This window comes from Dendropsophus ebraccatus, chromosome 7 (assembly GCF_027789765.1).
Source record: "Dendropsophus ebraccatus isolate aDenEbr1 chromosome 7, aDenEbr1.pat, whole genome shotgun sequence".
Classification (NCBI taxonomy): Eukaryota; Metazoa; Chordata; class Amphibia; order Anura; family Hylidae; genus Dendropsophus; species Dendropsophus ebraccatus.
This window is the reverse complement of record NC_091460.1, coordinates 147,202,785-147,211,719: the sequence shown is the minus strand read 5'-3', so window position 1 is coordinate 147,211,719 and position 8,935 is coordinate 147,202,785.

Below are 8,935 nucleotides of genomic sequence, written 5' to 3'. Positions count from 1 at the left end.
ACATCATTCCACCAGGCCCGGACGACCTGATGCTTCCTGCTGAAACCCTATGGCCTGAGAAAGGTCCGGAAAGGATAGAAACGTTGGCAATTACTGTATAGAATTTATGGTCTCATACTGTTTCCTTATAGTCACTCTGGTTGGAACAAAGAAATTATTCACTTTGCAATAAAATATATTTTCACTTGACTTATCCAAGAGTGGCCTTAGAAAAGCAAATAAACATTTGAATCCTAGCCGGGCCCAGTGATGTTATGTGGTGGCGCCAGTGCCGGTTAGGCGCACCTGCTTTTAGTTTAAAGGGCCAGTTTTACCTTGTTCCTCTGTGGTCAGTGACCTGCCGGGCTGCTACGGGGTCCCTTGGGATGTTATCACGGTGGTCCGGAGTGGTGTAGTGACCCTCCAGGACTGTTGGTACTGCCACCCACAGAAAGGGGAGATATCAGGAGTGTGTGTATACTGTGTTGGTGCGGAGCGAAGAATCACAGAGTCTCTTTACCATAAATAATCTCTTGTTTACTCTGAAAGTTCTTGTGTGCAGCAGAACATACAGCTGTGCATTGACAGGAAACAGGACACTTGACAATACACTTGATAGTACAGGATCCAGATCTGTGATAGGAGTATAGCGAGGAGTACAGTCGTGCTGTTTGCGTTGCGTGTTGAGAGATACGTAGACGAAGAATCCGAGGAGCAGAGTAGTAACCCAAGTAGTAGTGTGCTCTGCCGGGATGTTGGAGGATGAGGTAGAAGAATACTGTAGAAGAAAGAGTGAATACTTGTGCCCGTGTTTTGACCTTTGGGTCTTCGCACTACCTTTTGCCCTACCAGTGTCTGGTGACCCATCCTAGTGGGTGATACAAGCCCCAGACCTTGTTACCTGGGATGAGTGGAATGCTGAGGTTTCCCTGCTGACAACCGCTCTGCGAGATAGAGTTCATAGGCTTCTAGCAACTTTGCTCTATCCGGATCAGTTCCTAGCTTTTTGCTTTTTTGTGGATACTGTCCTGCACTGTGACTCTCCTAGTCCAAGGCGTGGGTTGACATAATCTCTGATGTGTCCTCTCCTGTGAGGGGTTTAACACTGCATAGTTCTAGTAAGGTTGCTTAAGGAGAAACTGTTGGGTGCGTCCTAGCTCTACAACGTCCAAGACAAAAGACCTCATACGAAGGCTGGGTAACCTGGCAGAGGGCCAGGGCCCAAAAGAGACCACTGTAGGGAGCGTTCTAGCTTGCGTCCTTCCCCTACAGAGTCTAGTGACAAAAGACCTCTACACTTCCTCTACCCATGTGACTTACTATCTCCAGCATATCTATAATGTGATGTGAGTGGTTGGAGAGTGCATAAGAAGAAGTAAAGTAAGAGATGATAGGACAGAAGAAGATACTCCTATAGGTTCACAGATGCACGTGACACCCAAATAAACAATAACCCTTTACATACTTCAGCCATGCAGCTACTGAGTACACATACCTACAATAGTGACATCTAGTGGCAAAGCTTTATCACTACTACATCACCACTTACAATAAGTACAGGCTTTTGCAAAGGGTGTAACCAATAGCGAGTCCCAGTGTCTTCTGGCGGGCAAGCGTCTCCTTTTTTAGTTGTTAAAGACAAAAGCACAATGAAGATTAATCTTGTAGTCGTCATCATTTCACCCTCATTTCCATAATTCTTCTAATCCCATTTAGCTCATATATAAAGGAAAGGGAAGTCTTCATCTCAAGTGTTTTGTACATTTGCTAAAAAATTGCTCTATAAAAAGTGACAAAGCGTCTCGGTGGTAGAAACATCATTAATTATGTATTATTTCAATGTTCCACAAATCTGATATTATTAGACCCCGAGCTCCAACATTTCATTTTACTCTGCGCTCAGCAATGTAACAAAGCACATAAAGCACCAACTATAAGCAGGGCCGTATTTACCCCTAGGCACCCGTGGTCCGGAGCCTGGGGCAGCAGCTTGCAGGGGGGCAGCACCAGGGAGCAAGGGGAGGGAAACAACTTTTTTTTGTTTTTGTTTTTTTAGTCTCCCACCTCCCATTCCCACTTGTTAGTAAATCTGGTGACTTTGCAAGGTGGGGGGAGAGCAGGGGGATGGTCTAATTGTTCAGGTCTTGTATGGCGGTATTATCCAGTCACAGTATGGTTGTATTGATCAGATCTGGTATGGTGGTGTTATCCAGTCACAGTACGGCGGTATTGGTCAGGTCTGGTGTGGCAGTGTTATCCAGTCACAGTATGTAGGTATTGGTCAGGTCTGGTGTGGCGGTGTTATCCAGCACAGTATGGCGGTATTGGTCAGGTCTGGTGTGGCGGTGTTATCCAGCACAGTATGGCGGTATTGGTCAGGTCTGGTGTGGCGGTGTTATCCAGTCACAGTATGGTGGTATTGGTCAGGTCTGGTATGGCGGTGTTATCCAGTCACAGTATGGTGGTATTGGTCAGGTCTGGCATGGTGGTGTTATTTAGTTACAGTATGGCAGTACTGGGCAGGTGTGGTATGGCAGTGTTATCCAGTCACAGTATGGTGGTATTGGTCAGGTCTGGTGTGGCAGTGTTATCCAGTTACAGTATGGCGGTATTGGTCAGGTCTGGTGTGGCGGTGTTATCGAATCACTGTATGGCAGTATTGGTCAGGTCTGGTGTGGCGGTGTTATCCAATCACTGTATGGCGGTATTGGTCAGGTCTGGTGTGGCAGTGTTATCCAGTCACAGTATGGCGGTATTAGTCAGGTCTGGTGTGGCAGTGTTATCCAATCACTATATGGCGGTATTGGTCAGGTCTGGTGTGGCAGTGTTATCCAGTCACTATATGGCGGTATTGGTCAGGTCTGGTGTGGCGGTGTTGGTCAGGTCTGGTGTGGCAGTGTTATCCAGTCACAGTATGGCGGTATTGGTCAGGTCTGGTATGGCAGTGTTATCCAGTCACAGTATGGCAGTACTGGTCAGGTCTGGTGTGGCGGTGTTATCCAGTAACAGTATGGCGGTATTGGTCAGGTCTGGCGGTGTTATTCAGTCACAGTATGGCAGTACTGGTCAGGTCTGGTGTGGCGGTGTTATCCAGTCACAGTATGGCGGTATTAGTCAGGTCTGGTATGGCAGTGTTATCCAGTCACAGTATGGTTGTGTTGGTCAGGTCTGGTGTGGCGGTGTTATCCAGTCACAGTATGGCTGTATTGGTCAAGTCTGGTGTGGCAGTGTTATCCAGTCACAGTATGGTTGTGTTGGTTAGGTCTGGCAGTGTTATCCAGTCACAGTATGGCGGTATTGGTCAGGTCTGGTGTGGCGGTGTTATCCAGTCACAGTATGGTTGTATTGGTCAGGTCTGGTGTGGCGGTGTTATCCAGTCACAGTATGGTTGTATTGGTCAGGTCTGGTGTGGCGGTGTTATCCAGTCACAGTATGGTGGTATTGGTCAGGTCTGGTGTGGTGGTATTGGTAAATGTGAGGCCTGGAGCTATTATCTACCAATCCTGTGGTGAGAATTCCCTCACACAATATGCAGATGCCTCTAATTATTGATTCAATGTGGAAATTTGTTTATGTTCTAAGCCGTTAAAAACCATGAAAAACGCAATTCAGACAATGTTTCTACATGTAGAGAAATGCATGTGGCTGAAACCACGCTTTTCCATGCTCCCCAATATGGGGTGTGGTGTGCCACCCCCACGTTAGTATGAAGGTGGTATGGCCGGTCACTTACTAGGTGGTGGAGTGTGACGCCAGCTCTATGGGGGTTGGCCGAGATGTAGCCGGCCCTAGGGTGTTATGTCGTGATGCCAGTGCCAGTTGGGCACACAGGTATGGAGGCACACCTGCTTTTATTTGAGAGGACTGGTTACACCTTGTTCTCCTGTGGTCAGTATCCTGCTGGGTTGCTACAGGGTCCCTTTGGATGTTATCACGTTTGGCCGGAGTGGTGTAGTGACCCTCCCGGACTTTAGGCACTGCCATCCACAGATAGAGGAACTTTCCCAAGGAGTATGTCTGCTGTGTTGGTGCGGGATGAGAAATAACAGAGTCTCTTTACCATGAATAAAATCTTGTTTACTCTGAAGATACTTGTGTGCAGCAGAACATACAGCTTTGCCTTGACAGAATATGTTACACTTGATAAAACATTTAATAGTTCAGAATCCAGATCTGTGATAGGAGTGTAGCAAGGAGTACAGTGCTGACTGGGTTGCGTGTTGAGACGTATACAGAAGAATCAGAGAAGCATAGAGGAGGATGTCGTGAGAGTCCCAACCCAAGTAGTACTGTGCTCTGCCGGGATGGTGGTGGATGAGGTAGAGATTGAAGAATACTTGAGAGAACACTTCTGCCAGTGCATCGACTCTTGTCGGAATGAACCACCTGTTGCCTTACCAGCGTCGGGGGACCCGTCCTAGAGGGTGACACAAACCCCAGACCCTGTTACCTGGGATGAGTGGAATGCTGAGGGTTTACTGCTGACAACCGCGCTGCGAGATAAAGTTCATAGTCTTCTAGCAACTTTGCTTTCTTTATTGAAGAACATTACTTTATATATAAAAACCTTTAGTATTAGCAGAGGAGAATTTGAAGTTGGAATTACAGTCAGTTTTAAACAAAGGAACGGTCTGTGTAAATGGATCCTTAAGGCCCTACTACACAAACCAATTATTGTCTGTATTCAGCCGATATGGGCCGCTACGGCCGATAATTGTCCCATGTAATAGAAGACATGATGCACAATGTTGGCTGATCGTTGTCTTTCAACATGCTGAAAAATCAATGATCACAATAGCAGCAATCTGCTCCGTGTGATAGGAGAATTGGCAGCAGACTGCCGCTATGTTCTCTGGGCTGTCTGGACAATCTAGTGATCACCTGGGCAGCCCCCCTGGCTCTTACCTGCTCGCCGCTGGCACGGATAATAGCACCAGCAGAAACGGGAAACGTGGAGGTCGGTGCTCGCTGGCTCCCCCTTGTTGCCCCGTGTAATAGTTGCTTCAGTCTGAAGAAGAGAGGAAATGACATTAAAACATGTGTTGACTCCTGGAAGCGACTACTCCCAACACTGTGGGGGTCTGTATAGATCTCTCCGCCTTGCCAATCGGCACACTATTGTTTTGTACTGTTTGGCCTAGTAAGAGACCGGTCCTGACCTCATTAGGTCATCATAGACAAACCGGCTTTTATTTCCAATATTTCTTCATAAATGTCTCATTATGTTAAAAAAAATGTACATTACAGAACAAACGGCCTCATTTTGGACGGTCACAAGGTAATTATTAATATTATAAGGCAAATTATTCTGCAAAACCTGTCTGTAATAATATAATGTAATGGGACGAGCGCAGCATGTATAGATGAGGAGCTTTATAAAGACAGAAGTGGGGACCGAGACTGTAGACCAAACCTGTATAAAAATATATATATACCCACCAGGCTAGTCTCAGGCTGAGACGTTAATCCCCCAGGGTTTCTAGAACATAATGTTTCTTTATATACTGCAAAGCTTGAACTCTTTATAGTGTAATAATTCTGTGATAATGTATACGGTGTAACAAGTCACATATAATGATCCCGGGTGGAGGATTAATGGCCAGGAGCTCACACTACTCATCGCGACGCACTTTGTTATTGTAAATTTATAGTAAAACTGTTTTCTATTACAGTTTTTTGCTTACTTTACATTTCATTACATTGTTACTTATATAAAACGAGAATCTTCCCCATTATATAAAAGTTCTGAGGACGACTGAGAATCACACTGAGAATCCGCAGGTTAAAAAAATTGGGGGACTACTCCTTTAATTCCCTCCACAAGCTCATGGTTCATGATTGCGCTCAGAGCGCGTGCATTATGGTCTCGTATACGGATGAGTGGACGAGGCTAATGATTAGTTATGACTACTCATTATTCCCGCTAACAAATCAGCTCCAAGACTTTACTCTCCCCCTGGCGTCTAATATAACCCAATAATGGTAAGAGGCCGGAATAATGAGTAACACTAATGATCTAAGGAGAAGGGAAAACTGTCCCAGTTGTTGGGTTAAAGGACCACCAAAGACTAAAAGTAATCCTATCTAACAAAAGTGGTCCTAGAAAAGTCACAGGTGCTCGGGGCTCATTGATGTAGAAGGCTAAAGGCTCATCTGCTTCAATCCCGCAGTAGAGTTGGGTACGATGGGAAGGTGTCCGACACACCGGGCATTGTGGCCTGCCAATATAAGGCTGCGTAGCGTCAGACCGATCAGATGCTCCTGCTAATCACTGATCAATGGACACAATAGCATCAGAGCTGGACCATAAAGCACAGGAGGACACAGTGCTCTCTGCTGCCACCTCTGTCCATGTCAGGAACTGTCCAGAGCAGCAACAAATCCCCATAGAAAACCTCTCCTGCTCTCCAGAATGGAAGGAATGCACCACTTCCTGCAGGACATGCAGCAGTTGATAAGTTGATTTAAAAGAAAATTATTTTTGCTGGAGTGCCCCTTTAACCAAATCCCCTTCCAGCCCTGAGAACTTGTATTTCTAAGGATCCTATCATCTAAAACACCTTTAATGAGAAATTCTTCATTATTTTATAATTCCCATGTTGGTCCTCGTTCCACAGATCTCCAGGTTTCTCTTTCCATGACGTTTCATAGCTTGAAATGTGAGAATATGATATTAGATTTATTATTCTATAATATTGTGATATTTTTGAGCCGTTTTTATTGGAGCGTTCGCTATATCCCCGCGGCAGATCCGGCTTCTCGCTCACTGCTGCGCAGAATGAGGACAGGCTCATCAAGCCATTTTATTCCATACAAAGCTGCCAGTAAATGCCGACGAGATTGAACCTAATCCTTACTCGCTGCTTCTAGATGAAACTTGTGCTTTAAAACTTATTAAAATTTAATAATCATTAAATTTGTGTATTTAGGTGGAAAATATGTATTTCCCTTGGTATCCACAGTAACAGAATGGTAAGGACGTCTCCGATGCAGCCGTGACAGCTAAAGTCCATTGGCCAAGTACGATCAACCGGATGATTAACTGCACAATTACATATATATTGTATATTTGTATATTTCTTGTATGAGAAGTATTTGTGTGTGTGTGTATATATATATATATATATATATATATACACACTCACCGGCCACTTTATTAGGTACACCATGCTAGTAATGGGTTGGACCCCCTTTTGCCTTCAGAACTGCCTCAATTCTTGGTGGCATAGATACAACAAGGTGCTGGAAGCTTCCTCAGAGATTTTGGTCCATATTGACATGATGACATCACACAGTTGCCGCAGATTTGTCGGCTGCACATCCATGATGCCAATCTCCCGTTCCACCACATCCCAAAGATGCTCTATTGGATTGAGATCTGGTGACTGTGGAGGCCATTGGAGTACAGTGAACTCATTGTCATGTTCAAGAAACCAGTCTGAGATGATTCTAGCTTTATGACATGGCGCATTATCCTGCTGAAAGTCGCCATCAGATGTTGGGTCCATTGTGGTCATAAAGGGATGGACATGGTCAGCAACAATACTCAGGTAGGCTGTGGCGTTGCAACCATGCTCAATTGGTACCAAGGGGCCCAAAGAGTGCTAAGAAAATATTCCCCACACCATGACACCACCACCACCAGCCTGAACCGTTGATACAAGGCAGGATGGATCCATGCTTTCATGTTGTTGACGCCAAATTCTGACCCTACCATCCGAATGTCACAGCAGAAATCGAGACTCATCAGACCAGGCAACGTTTTTCCAATCTTCTACTGTCCAATTTCGATGAGCTTGTGCAAATTGTAGCCTCAGTTTCCTGTTCTTAGCTGAGCGGAGTGGCCCCCGGTGTGGTCTTCTGCTGCTGTAGCCCATCTGCCTCAGAGTTGGCCGTACTGTGCGCTCAGAGATGCTCTTCTGCCTACCTTGGTTGTAACGGTTGGCTATTGGAGTCACTGTTGCCTTTCTATCAGCTGGAACCAGTCTGCCCATTCTCCTCTGACCTCTGGCATCAACAAGGCATTTCCGCCCACAGAACTGCCGCTCACTGGATGTTTTTTCTTTTTCGGACCATTCTCTGTAAACCCTAGAGATGGTTGTGCGTGAAAATCCCAGTAGATCAGCAGTTTCTGAAATACTCAGACCAGCCCTTCTGGCACTAACAACCATGCCACGTTCAAAGGCACCAAATCACCTTTCTTCCCCATACTGATGCTCGGTTTGAACTGCAGGAGATTGTCTTGACCATGTCTACATGCCTAAATGCACTGAGTTGCTGCCATGTGATTGGCTGATTAGAAATTAAGTGGTAACGTGCAGTTGGACAGGTGTACCTAATAAAGTGGCCTGTGAGTGTATATATATATATATATATATATATATATATATATATATTTATCTCTATCACACATCTATTCTGTAAACCCAGACACAGGGCTTTTCATTGTTCTAAAGTTTTTGGAGTACCCGGAGGAAACCCACGCAAACACGGAGAGAACATACAAACTCTTTGCAGATGTTGCCCTTGGTGGGCAACACATGAGCACAACTGGAAACCGGGGGATATTGGGTCATGTAATCTACTGTAGCTGTTGGTTGTCAAGGGAGGTGCCAAAAAAATAATTTCTTTAACCTTGAAAACCTTGAAATTTGCCCAATTTGCCCAATTTTTTGGTCTAGGTTCTATCTATGAACCAGTATTCGACAGGTAAATATTTTTAGATGCAACTTTTTTTAATTTGAATCCGCCTGTTTTGAGTATTCACCCAAAAGTTCCGATAATCCGGGATTAGTGCCCAATTTATGATTTGTGACTTTTTAAAAAGTTGCACAAACGGGGCAGGCCGACATCTGGTCAGTACCAGGGGAATGTGCTTGCGCAAATGTAAAAATGCTTTTTACTTAGATGCAGTCACTATGGCAGGGCTACATTTTAATAAATCAGTCACAAAATA